General features: G+C 47.7%; 1 protein-coding gene across 1 annotated transcript in view; it reads right to left on the reverse strand.

Annotated features, from left to right (window-relative positions):
- The window catches only part of MYOM2 (myomesin 2), a 112,486-nt gene extending 101,033 nt beyond the window's left edge, over positions 1 to 11,453 (reverse strand). Inside the window, exons 1-4 of the mRNA XM_074384207.1 lie at positions 11,151 to 11,453; positions 9,250 to 9,482; positions 6,973 to 7,140; positions 2,370 to 2,595 (exon numbers count right to left, since the gene is read on the reverse strand). The gene's annotated coding sequence lies outside the window, so the exon portion shown is untranslated. The remainder of the gene's footprint in view (positions 1 to 2,369; positions 2,596 to 6,972; positions 7,141 to 9,249; positions 9,483 to 11,150) is intronic.
- Positions 11,454 to 13,847: the final 2,394 nt, after the last annotated feature.

Consider the following 13,847-nt stretch of genomic DNA (forward strand, 5'->3'; position numbering starts at 1 on the left):
TGGACCTGGAGTTCAGCTTAGCTGTGGAGGAGGGAAGTGCAGAAACCCACAGGTCGGTGTGAGTGTGTGTGTGTGTGTCGGGTCTTCACTTGATTGTATCTTAGGGCTGTGTTAGTAAGAACCGCCTACCCAAAAGAGGAGCAGTGCCTAGTCGGCAGGTCGGGGCTTATTTATAGCCATTACCGCAGATGTACGCCCGTCTACACCACCGGGATAACTGCAGGGTATCTGTCGTTCTGCACAGCGTGTGTCCAAATATAAATAACACACACCTGGCACGGTCCTGGACTGCAGCCTGGCCAGGAGGCGGGGCCTCGAGGGGACATCCCCATCTGAGGACCGGGAGAGCCACACTCCGGCTGCGCCTCACCGCTGGGGCTGAGGACCTCAGCCCGCCGCCCCACCCACGGTGCCCTGCTCCCCAGCTCGAAAGCACGTGGCATAGCAACTTTCTTGCAAGTTTGTTGTGGAAATTAGAGAAACTATTATATGAGAACTGCCCAGGAGCCTTAAGAAACTCCTCAGCATCCGGGGCACAGCCGAGACCCAGCGAGCAGGTGGGTGGAGGCGAAGATCACATATTAGAAAGATGTGGGCACAGCCTCCAGCCGGGCCTCAGAGGGCCCTGGATGCCGGATCGGGAGGCACGTGTTTCTGTGTCTTCTTCCCCTTCGTGTTCCAGTGGCCTAACATTTAATCAGTGTTTGTTGAGTGATTTCTTAGTCTATTCAGGCTGCTTTAACAAAATACCGTAGTCTATGTGGCTTATAAAACACAGGAGTTTCTTTCTCACGGTTCTGGGGGCTGGAGTCCAAGGCCCAGGTACCAGCAGGCGCGGTCTGGCCAGAGCCTTCCTCATTCTGGAATGGCGCGGTCCCTGTGTCCTCGCTGGGTCGAGGGGCGAGGCCGCTCTTGGGGCCTCTGTGTGAGGACACTGATGCCACTCCTTCCATGACCTTGTCACCTCCCAAAGGCCCACCTCCTCACACCACCATTTTGGGGGTTAGGGTTTTAACCCATGTATTTTGGGGGATGCAAACATCGAAACCGGAGCAAGCGGTGTTTCCTTCCCATTTTTCAGCATCTCCTTCCCTAGGGAATCCAGTCCTCAGGGACCTGAGGGCCCTCCGTTTGAGCCCCTCTGCCCTCCTGCCTCTGAGTGTGGCTGACACGGGAGGGCAGGGATGGGGCCTCACCCCCTCAGGTGGCATCTCAGTCCTCTGGGTACCAGTTCTGGCATCTCAGGAGGGGACAGTCTCACCCAGGGAGGGGCCTCTCTGAGAGACGGAAAGGCTCAAAGGAGCATGGCTCACCTCGAAGAAGCTCTGCAGTGGCAGCCGCAGCACAGAGTGGCAGGGCAGGTGGTCGCCCTCCACGCCCTCCCACAGCACAGAGGGGCAGGGCAGGTGGTCGCCCTCCACGCTCTCCCACAGCACAGAGGGGCAGGGCAGGTGCTGGCCACGCTCTCCCACAGCACAGAGGGGCAGGGCAGGTGCTGGCCACGCCCTCCCACAGCACAGAGGGGCAGGGGCAGGTGGTCGCCCTCCACGCTCTCCCACAGCACAGAGGGGCAGGGCAGATGCTGGCCACGCTCTCCCACAGCACAGAGGGGCAGGGCAGGTGCTGGCCACGCTCTCCCACAGCACAGAGGGGCAGGGGCAGATGCTGGCCACGCTCTCCCACAGCACAGAGGGGCAGGGGCAGGTGGTCGCCCTCCACGCTCTCCCACAGCACAGAGGGGCAGGGCAGGTGCTGGCCACGCTCTCCCACAGCACAGAGGGGCAGGGACAGATGCTGGCCCTCCATGCTCTCCCAAACCAGGGGGCAATGAGGCAGGCAATTCCTCACAGAGCACGTGTCACGGGCTGCAGAAGGAAGAATCAGCACTGCCTCTCATTCCCAAACCCTGAAAACCTGGTATCAAGAAACAGGCCCACTTGAAAGAAGAGCATTTTGTTCCTTTTTTCCTTTTTTTTTTTTTTTTTTTTTTAACGGAGTCTCGCTGTGTTGCCAAGGCTGGAGTGCAGTGGCAACCTCCACCTCCTGGGTTCAGGCAATCCTCCCACCTCAGCCTCCCAAGTAGCTGGGATTACAAGGGTGTCCCACGTACCCAGCTAACTTTTTTTTTTTTCACTAGAGACAGGGTTTCACCATACTGATGAGCAGACTGGTCTCAAACTCCTGACCTCAACTGACCCGGCCATCTCAGCCTCCCAAAGTGCTGGGATTACAAGCGTGAGCCACCATACCAGCCCTGTTCCTGTTCTCTGCCATTAGAATGTCCTTCTTCCAACTGCAATGTTTAAATGTGAACCTTATGAAACTGTGGATTGTGAGGGTAACGTTGTTTAGAGAAATAAAATCGTCACCTTTTTAATTTCCAAGAAGTTCAATAGGTGTCTCTTGGAGGCCGTGCTGATTCCGTTAATTGATGCAATGGGTCGCTGACCTTCGAGGAAGTGACTTCCTTCTAGTATTTCACTCTAAGTCAGTTAAACCCGTGTCCACACAAGGCAGCAGCTCAGTGGTGAGGAATCCTTTGTCGACGTGAATGAGCACAAACTCACAATGTTTCCACCATTTCTGAGCCATTTTCTAGGAAAGTAGGAAAATCAATGCTTACGTTTCCTTAGCCTCTTTTTCCTTTTCTGCATAATTTCGACTTCATTTTATACTCCCTAGTACGTTTACCTGCTACCTCTTTTGAGGCCAATGTCATTGTAACTACACATCAATTTCTGAGGGAAGAGCTCCCCAACTGCACCATCTTACTCTTCCCTAGACATTCTCACAGCAACCTCCAAAGTGTGGGCTGCTTCTCCCCAAATGTAGCACATTCTCTGTACTTAATAAAGTTTTGAATTAACTACCCAATGAATGGATTCAAGAGACATGAAGAACTTACTATTGTTAAGTATAACACTTAATAGTAGCTCAGAACTAAACAAAAATATACCGAATTGACAAAGCAAGCCTATATTTAGTAATTCTTTACCTCAGCTTAAAACTATATAAGACAGATAGATAGAGATATTGATATAGATTGATACAGATATAGACATTTTAAAATATATATACTTTTAAGTATATTTAAGTTAATATTTATTGAGTGTTTAGTATGTCTCAGAGTACCTGCATGTCTTAATACTCTATCTGGTGGGTAATATGAAGATGTGAGATGTCTGAAGTAGACTTGCACTTGTGTCTGTGATAAAGTTGCTTTAGTAAGACAACATTCTTATCCAGAACAATGAACAATCCAGATAAAATACAGAGTCAGAGATGGACAAAGAGTAATGAAAGAAAGAGATAAAAACAGATAAGTGAATGGACATATTAGCTGATAAGCAGGTGAACAGACAGACAGATGATGATGATAAGTTAGATAGATTGACTGATAAAAAGATTGATAATATATAAATTAGATGATAGATGATAGAGTGATAGATGATAGATAAATAGATAATATGTGATAGATGATAGAGTGATGATGAAGATGACAGATCAATGATGGAAGTAGATAATGGATAGATAGATAAACAGATAGATAGATAGATAGATAGACAGACAGACAGACAGACAGAAACAGATAGATGATACATAGACAGATGATACACAAGACAGCTGTGAGAGCAGCCAGTGTTTCAGGGGCCAGTCCTAATGAGAATTGTGCTTCCTGAAGTGGGCACTCTCTCTGCACATCACTTTCTATCTCTGGGCACTTGACGATTCGTGGCTGGGTTGAAGGTAAGGAAGAGGAAAGAGGGCTGCTGTTGAGAAGCAAAGGAAACAGCAGAACTTCCTGCAATACTGTGAGGTACAAGGGGCTCAACAGACATCAAGCTGAAGAAACAAAACTACACCAAGTCACATCATAATCAAATTGCCTAAAGCCAGTGATTAAAAGGAAACCTTAAAACAGGAAGAGAAAAAGAAACAGTGTATGTACAGAGAAGCAAAGATAAGAATGACAGCAGACTTCTCATCAGAAATGATGCAAACAGGAAGACAGTGACACAGTATCATTAAAGTACTCAAAGAAAAGACCGTCAACCTAGAATCCTATACCCAGCAAAAAAAAAAAAAAAAAAAAAAAGGTCTTTCAAAAATGAGAGTGACACAGCCTGGGTAGTGTCGGTGGAGACTTGGTGGGGATTCCAGCAGGAAGGAGGTGTCCCTGCCACACACACCTCTAATAAGGGAACCTGGATTTCCAGCCCATCTGATCATGTGCCTGTAGTAATGAGACAGCACCTCTTTCCTCTGCCAGTATGGTGCCTGCTAAAATACAGCAATATAAATAATATCCAGAGTCTCTTAACATAATACCCAAAATGTCTAAGTTTTAATCAAAAATCACTCCCTCTTACTTTATGCAAGTAACCTCCTCTCCTAATCCACAAAGTCAACTAAAGCCAAGCATAGGATCTCCATCAACTTCCCATTATCCCAACTACCTTCTCCCCACCGAGGCTGACATCCTGGAGCTGAGGACCCCATTCCTTCATGGTGCTTTGGATGGGGATGTGGCCCATCCCTAACACCTGTGTCCTCCATGACTGCATCTCTGTTGCTCAACTGGGTCCCTTCCCGTCATTATTTGAACATTTTTCAGGTCTCTCCTAAACTGAAAAACAGCAAACAATAAAAATCCTTTCTCAGACCCACTTTCTCCTCCAACTGCTGCTCTCTCTTCACAGACAGTGTTCTTGAAAGAGTTGTGTGTAGTCACATTTTTTCCATTTCTTCACTTTCCACTAACCCTATTCCAACCTCCCTTCTGCTCATATCACATCACTAACCAAAATAGCTCTAAGCCACCAATGACCTCTGTGTCACCGAATCCACAGGACATTGTCAGCTCTCAAGTTACATGACCTCTCCCCGTTAGCTGGTCCACTCGCCCCCCACCCCTTCCTGCAACGCTCTTCCCATTTTCTTTCTGTGTGTTCTCTTCTTCTACCCTCAGCTGGCTCGGTCTCCTGCAGCCCACCATTAAGTATGGAAGTTTCTCCAACGCACTTCTCAAATCACTCTTCCTGTCTCATCCCCTGCTCCTTCCTAGGCAACCCCAAACACATGCTATGTAGGAATGGCTTTAATCACCCTCACCTACCGGATGGATTCCAGAGGGAGTCTGGGTTCACGCTGAGCTTCCCCTCACACCTCTTTTTGAATGATAAAATGGAAACTTAAACTCAACAGGTCGAACACTAAACTGAGGAGGCCACTGCTCCCCACCTGATCTCTTTGCCCAGTGTTTTCTACCCATGAATGGCTCATACTAGAAAACTCTAATACCTCCCTTGGGCCCACACAGCTTTAAAATTTTCCCTTGTAAATACCCCCTCACCTCTACACACTTCACTCTACTCCATTGCCATCCAACTCGTCCAAGCTTGAGGGTGTCTCACCCAGGGCCTGCAACAGTCTATGCCCCCCCCCTCCCACTCATCCCCAGGCTAAGGCAGAGGCCCTCCATCCCCCACACCCACACTCATCCCCAGACTCAGGCTGAGGTCCTGCACCCACACACCCACACTCATCCCCAGAACCCCCCACACCCACACTCATCCCCAGACTCAGGCTGAGGTCCTGCACCCACACACCCACACTCATCCCCAGAACCCCCCACACCCACACTCATCCTCAGACTCAGGCTGAGGTCCTGCACCCACACACCCACACTCATCCCCAGAACCCCCCACACCCACACTCATCCTCAGACTCAGGCTGAGGTCCTGCACCCACACACCCACACTCATCCCCAGAACCCCCCACACCCACACTCATCCCCAGACTCAGGCTGAGGTCCTGCACCCACACACCCACACTCATCCCCAGAACCCCCCACACCCACACTCATCCCTAGACTCAGGCTGAGGTCCTGAACCCCCTACACCCACGTTTATCCCCCAGGCCAAGGCCCAAATGCATGTCTCAGAGTGCAGATCAGAGCTCGTCACCCACACACCCCCGAGAGCCACTCGTGGTGTGGTGTTGTTGTCGAGATGGAGTCTCACTCTGTAGCCCAGGCTGGAGTGCAGTGGCATGATCTCAGCTCACTGCAACCTCCACCTCCCAGGTTCAAGCAATTCTCTTGCCCCAGCCTCCTGAGTAGTTGGGATTACAGGCACCCACCATGACGCCCAGCTAATTTTTGCATTTTTAGTAGAGGCAGAGTTTCACCATGTTGGCCAGACTGGTCTTGAACTCCTGACCTCAGGTGATCCACCTGACTTGGCCTCCCAAAGTGTTGGGATTACAGGCGTGAGCCACTGTGCCCGGCAACCACTCGTGTTTTAACAAGCAGCAGATGTATCGCGTGAAGCCCTGCGTGGCCTGGCTGCCACCCCACTCTCCGCAATGTTCTGCACGTCAGTGGAGCTGAGCTCCTTGCTCCCCCAGCCCTCACCCCACCAGGCTCTTTCCCAGTCTTCAAATTCTGCACACGCAGTCCTGCTCCCTGTCTCAAACTTCAGCAGAAGCACTGAGACTTCAGATGCCTGTTCTGACCCCAGTTGAGTTAACTCTCCCTTGTGGCATATTTGCTAAGAGCTGTGTTTCCCTCCATTATGTCTGCAGCGTGGTTCACGGCAGGGCTGACTGGCCAACCTGTGTCACCCACTGGACCATGAGCACCGGGGTTTCCTCTGACCAGGGAGGTCCGAGGCCCTCACTCAAAGCCCGGCACACAAAATACACTCAACAAATATTTGCTTACTAGACAAACTAACGAAATAAACTAGCTAACCTGGCTCCTGTAGTAGCAGCAAGACATTAAGTAGTGATAAAGCTGATACTCTTCCCAAACCAAGGCGATTAGATTATTACTCAGCGTCTCTGTAATATGGTGCAAAGACTTTCCATATTTTGTTAATCAAAACATATCCTAGGAGACCTGGCAGCAGGCCATTGCTATGTGCCAGGCAGATACCATATGTGCAGCTGCTCGCATAACCCTCCTCGTACCATCCGTCCACGCGGTGGGGGCTGCCGTGGCTACACCCGTGTCATGAGGAACGCAAAGCCCAGCTCAGGGCGGTCAGAAGTTTCCTCTCCAACCAGCAAGGCTCGTCAGGACGTGGTAGGGACGGAAATGTTCTCAGTGGACAGGAGACCCAGCGAGTCCACGGACACCTAATGCACGCAAGGAGAGGAAAGTCAGACTTCGGTCATTTATCATTTGTCTAGGTAACCACAGTTTCCTACATGTTGATGAAATTCAGGGTTAAATGTGATTCCTAATGCAATACTCCTTGCTGTTTTTGTTTGTTTGTTTGTTTGTTTGTTTGTTTTGTTTTGTTTTTCTTGAGACAGAGTTTCGCTCTTGTTACCCAGGCTGGAGTGCAATGGCGCGATCTCGGCTCACCGCAACCTCTGCCTCCTGGGTTCAGCCAATTCTCCTGCCTCAGCCTCCTGGGTAGCTGGGATTACAGGCACGCACCACCATGCCCAGCTAATTTTTTGTATTTTTAGTAGAGACAGGGTTTCACCATGTTGACCCTGGCTGTGTTTTAAAGCTGTGCAAACTGCCGGTCTGCTGACTCAGTGCCGCAGACAGGAGGTCTTTCTCTTGCGTGATCTGTGCCAGATGACCAAAGTTCATGCAGCGATGATGGCTGGCCTAGATTTGTACCTTCGCCCTGACTAAAACAGTGCCTTGCACATTGTGGAAGCTCAATAAATACATTTTCATTCAGTGGAAAAGCATAGCTTCCATCCTGTGGCGATTACTGATGGGTTTCTATCTTCAGAGGCGGTGACATGTGGCCCACAGCTATTGGGGAGTTTATCTCCAAATGGCATTCCGTAATCACACCAAGGCTGGGCCAGGCCCCATCTGGCCAAATTGCCCTGAGCCCGTTGTCAAGGGCACTGGCGCTGGGCCTGGTTTTCTGTTTGCTAATCTGTTGCTGAAGGTTCGTGCTCTGTGGAAAATCTCTTCACCCATCTGAGGCCCTGGCTTCCTCATCCATAAGGCAAGCATGGGATTAAATGATCCTCTCTAAGCCCCAATGTGCTATCGTTTCGATCCGGAATGATTGTGCTGGGGAAGGGAGCCTTAACACGCACGAACAGGACGACCAGCTGCCCAGCTCAGAGCAGGATCCAGGAAACCAGACCCGGAGCGCAGTGAGCCGTGCCCGGGGAGGATTCTGTTCTGAAAGTGCTTGAAGGCTTAGCAATCACAAACGATGTAATCAAGCCGTGTGTTCATAAGAGTGGTTGTAATAAAACAAAGAAAGATGTGAGGCGTGACAACCATTCGCTGGCTGTCAGGGCCACCCAGTCCTGTGAGGAGCAGGAGGTGAGTCACATGCCCGAGGGCTCCAGAGGGGGCCAGGAGGGCAGACACCAGGACAGGGCGGATGCCAGCCCTAGACACATCCCAGACCTGGGCAGAGCACTGGAAATCATCCCCCCACCCAACCCTTAACTCCACCCTGCGAATGAGGAAATGGAGGCCCAGACAGGTTTAAAAATGAGAAACAAAAGGCAGGGGTCACATTGCTGTGCATTGAAAGGGTTTGGTCTAAAATGTAAATATCTTGATGTCTGTCTAGGCTTTGTGATGTTACCTCCAGGAGAGGAAGGGGATGCAGAAAGCCAGGTGGAGGCCCAGGTGGGGCCAGAGCCCAGGTGGAGGCTCAGGAGGGATGAGGCCAGAGTCCAGGTGGAGGCCCAGGTGGGGCCAGAGCCCAGGTGGAGGCTCAGGAGGGATGAGGCCAGAGTCCAGGTGGAGGCCCAGGTGAGGGCCCGGTGAGGCCAGAGTCCGTTTCTGCAGATGACGCAAGCCAGACCCCTCCTCAGGTAGCTGACAGTCCCGACTTGCGCACTGCCGGTCAGGCTCTGTGCGGGACTGGTGGGGACACACTCAAAATCGGTTTCTTGAGAAGGCCAGAAGCGTTTTAAACTCATGAAAGTCAGAAATGGCCACGTGAATCCAGTGTCCGGTCTTTAATATTTCGCTTCACCATTGCGTCAAGGAGGCTTCATTCCTGGGTAAACATGGACTGAAACGGGAGGACCCGGGACTGGAGGGGGAGGGTGTCTGCCCATAGCTGGGCCTTTGGCTGGGACCAGGCTGCAAACACCACCGGCACCAGCACCAGCAAGTTTTCCCAGGAGGCCGGATTCTGTGCTACCTGAAGTCAGGAGCGTGCCTAGAGTTCACCTACGGCTGGTCCTGGTGCCAGTGCGCCTTCAGACCCAGCTGTGTTGGCAACCGCACCCGCCCAGACTGACCTGGCACCGCGGGGCTGCAGCTGAAGGAGGCCTTCTTCTCAGGGTTCAGCACAGGTCCGGGACGAGCACTCACCGCCTTCCTCTGGCAGCTCAGCTTTTGGACTCCCCTCTGCTTTGGAATGGCGTCAGCACCGACCAGCCGGTCCTTCTTCAGGGTCCTCACTCAGTCTCCAGCCCCTTCAGCTCTGGTGGGGGCTGCGTCCTCGCCAGCTGCCCTCACTAGCTCTGTGACACTGGACAAGGCACCAGGTAAATGAAAAGGGTGAAAATGAAGGAGTGACAAAGGCATCTCTGAGATCCGTCTCTTCCCCAAATCCCACGATCCTGCTACAGTTAGGAATCACACAACTTGTCACCCAAACTGAGACCATGTAAGAGCGAAACAATCAATCAGCACTGTGGGACCACAGCCACGCACCTATGGACGCCCTAATTATTATTACCGTTTTATCTTTTGAGACGGAGTTTTGCCCTGTGGCCCAGGCTGGAGTGTAGTGGTACAATCTCGGCTCACTGCAACCTCCGCCTCCTGAGTTCAGGCAATTCTCCTGCCTCAGCCTCCCAAGTAGCTGAGGTTACAGGCGCGCACCACCATGCCTAGCTAATTTTTTGTATTTTTAGTAGAGACCAGGTTTCACCATATTGGCCAGGCTGGTCTTAAACTCCTGACCTCAGGTGATCCTCCTGCCCTGGTCTCCCACAGTGCTGGGATTACAGGTGTGAGCCACCATGCCCAGCCTGCCTTAATTATTAATATAATCAGCACAATCAATACAACTAACACCCAGGTGCAGAAGTAGTTGATATTTTACATTTTTCAGTAAACTCTGTACATTTAGGAGCTATTCCATAGAAAATGAAATATTGAAGACAGTTGCTCCCTCTGATAATATTTTTTTCTCCAAAAGACCATTATGTTTCCTTCTAGATTGATTAACAGCTGAGTAATATTCAGGTTTTGTGCATTTTCCCCAACAGCTCTGTACTTGATTATTTTCTTCTGCAGGCAGGTGGTGTTTTGACAGAATCATCTCACTCAGCGTGGGCTTCTCATTGCCATTCTCCTTTAAACATTTCTTAACAGAGACTTCCCCACTTGCAAAGGACCCCAAGAAAAAATGCACAGATAATACATCAGTGGTTAAAATATCCTAAATTAATGGAGAAGTTTTTTACATAAAATTTTAATTTTGCTCAATTATATATAAAACTGCACATACTTGTGCTTATGGCCTAAAAGTACTCAATTACTCATAAACTAAAAGATGACCTTCTTGAGTTAAATTAAGGGATGATTTCAGAAAATTGAACAAATCATTTTCAAAAGCATACATAAACGAGAATTGATTTCTACCCCTGGAGAGGCAGAAACTGTCTCATTCTTTTTTATTGTTAAAAACTGTCCCTGGGAACTGACAGATAATATACATTCTATAAATATTCCTTTTTTTTTTTTTTTTTTTTTTTTGAGACAGGGTCTTGCGCTGTCACCCAGGCTTAAGTTCAGTGGTACCACCTCAGCTCACTGCACATCCGCCTGCTGAGTTCAAGCAATTCTCCCACCTCAGCCTCCCAAGTAACTGGGATTACAAGCACGCACCACCACGGCCCAGCCTACCTCCAGCTAATTTTTTTTTTTTTTTTTTTTTTTAAGATAGAGTCTTTCTGTATTGCTCAGGCAGGACTGCAATGGCACAAATCTCGGCTCACTGCAACCCCCATCTGCCAGATGCAAGTGATTCTCCCGCCTCAGCCTCTTGAGTAGTTGGGATTACAGGCACACGCCACAGCACCCGGCTAATTTTTGTATTTTTAATAGAGACAGGGTTTCACCATGTTGGTCAGGTTGGTCTCGAACTCCTGACCTCGTGATCCACCCATCTCAGCATAAGTCACCGCACCTGTCCAATTTTTCTATTTTTCGTAGAGACGGGGTTTTGCCATGTTGGCCAGTCTGGTCTGGAACTCCTGACCTCAAGTGGTCCACCTGCCTCGGCCTTCCAAAGTGCTGGGATTACAGATATGCCCAGACAATATTTCTTGATGTGGATCTTGCAAAGAAAATAAAAAACTCAGTTAAGAGATGGAGATCAAGTCAGGAATGAAACTTGTGCTAATTCTGTAAAAAGTAGAGGTAAGCATCAACTATTACCTTTTTGGATGTACAGATGAAGTGATGTTAATTTATTGAAAATAAACAATATATAAGCATGTGTAATCATATGACTCAAATCATTCTGTTTTTTAAATTCACTGTTACACATTATCATCATTTGCACATGATCAAATACTATTCCTTTAAATTAAAGCTTAAACTTTTGGTCTCAGAATCTCTACGTACCCTTAAAAATTACAGATTTTTTTTAAAAACTATATTTAGATAGGTTGTATCTGCTTATATTGACCACATTCAATATTTTATATTTTTATAATATTTAGTTATTAATTCATTTTAAAATAGTAATGATTGCATTATAGGTTAACACAAAGAAATTTCTTAAGAAACTATTTTTTGAAACAAAAAATAAGCAGAGTGAAAGTATTTTACATTCTTTGCAAATCTCTTTAATGTTTGGTTCAAGAAAAGATAGCTGGATAGGCACTTTTGCATTTAATCTGTTGCGATTCCATTTTCGATTGAAATATATGAAGAAAATCTGTATCGAGTAGCTGTGTAGTTGAAGAAGAGAGGATAATTTTAGTAGTCTTTTTAGATAATTGTAAATAGCCTTTTTTACGACTCTAAAAATCTAACGTCTTAGAGATTAGTTGCATTGTGAAATCTGAGATTGCACTAACGAATTTTTCACAGTGTTATATTAAAATACTTTCATCCCTCTTGCACTTTGAAGGGATCTTTTACCAGTTACGATTTTGTAACATCACACATTGGTCATTTGGAAAACAATAGTTCAGAGTCATGCAGATATTCCAAATTTCATTATACCGCTGTAGGATACATACACATCGCTAACACAGCCCTGATCTCATCCGTATTGTCAAAACAGTTTTCACGTCCTGGATTCCACAGGAGGGTGTTAGAGGTGTCCAGGCATCTCTAGAGCAAACTTTGTGAAGCTGCCCTCGGCTTTGGGAAGCCTGGCCGGCGAGGTAGGGACTCTCCGCCACTAGAGGGAGCGCCACACCGTCCGAACGGTCTTCATCTTTCTGTGGGAAAAACCTCGCAACAGCTGTTCCTTTAAGAAGAAATTCAGAGGCATTTTACGGAAGAGAGAAGACCATTAAAAATGTAAATAACATTACACTCATAATCTTTTGCAATGTTGAACAAAAAGTTATATTAATCCTAATGTGGCTCTAGCTAGCCACAGTAATGGTATCCAACCAACAACATATGCGTAGGTAACAATAAGTCAGTTATTTATAGCAATGCTTATATTGAAAGTAAGTTTTGAAAACCTGGAAGGGGGGATGAAAAGAGAGAAGACTGCAAATGTATTTATTGCCACTGAACTATACACTTAAAATGGTAAAGCTGATAAATTATATATGTGTATTTTATCTCAATAAAAAAATTAAAAGATACAGATAGAGACAGAGATATCTGTCTATAGAGATCTCTGTCTACTTCACATTAATATATTATATATCTATCCGCACGTCGTGATGGTTAATTTTTATGCGTCAGCTTGGCTGGGCCACTGTGCTCAAATGTTTGATCATCATTTTTCCTGACATCGCCATGAGGGCATTTTTAGGTGTGATTAGCATTTCCATCCATGGGCTTTGGGTCCAGCAAATTGCCCTCCACAGTGTGGGTGGCCTCGCCCACCCAGCTGAAGGCCTTCAGATGAAAAGCCTGACTTCCTAGGATTTTGCCAGGGGGCCTGAGGACTCAACTGCAACTCTTCCCTGGATCTCCAGCCTACCCTGCACCGCCATAATTACATGAGCCATTCCTTAAGATAAATCTCTCATTAGGCCAGGTTTTTATGCTGGGTTTTGTGTTTTACATCCTGTTGGTCCTGTTTCCCTGGAGAATTCTGACATGCACAAAAACATACATGCACATACACACAAATACACAACACACACACAAACATGCATTCATGCACACATGAACATACAACACACACAAACATGCAGGCAGGCACAAACAAATACACAACACACAAACATGCATGCACACACATACATAACACAAACATGCATGCATGCACACAGAAATACACAGCACACACACAAACATGCATGCACGCACACACATATACACAACACACACACAAACATGCATGCATGGATACATGAATACATAACACACACAAACTTCCATGCATGCACACACAACACACACAAACTTGCGTGCATGCACACACACAACACACACACAAATTTGCATGTACAATGCTGAGTGTTGAGCACACACTTCAAGTCCCTTGTGTTCCCACTGAGTGAAGAGTATTTGGTACCACCTGCTTCCTCTCCATACCTCCACCATGCCCAGCTCTGACTATGCTCCTAAGAAGGTTCCGCTGTGGCTGGGTGCATGCAGAAGGCTTTTTGCTTGCTTTTAGTTTATCCCATAGGCCATTGTTAGAAGTCTTGCTTCTCAGTCCCAAATGTTTATCTGCCATAGA

The sequence above is a fragment of the Saimiri boliviensis genome, chromosome 13 (genome assembly GCF_048565385.1).
Source record: "Saimiri boliviensis isolate mSaiBol1 chromosome 13, mSaiBol1.pri, whole genome shotgun sequence".
Taxonomy (NCBI): domain Eukaryota; kingdom Metazoa; phylum Chordata; class Mammalia; order Primates; family Cebidae; genus Saimiri; species Saimiri boliviensis.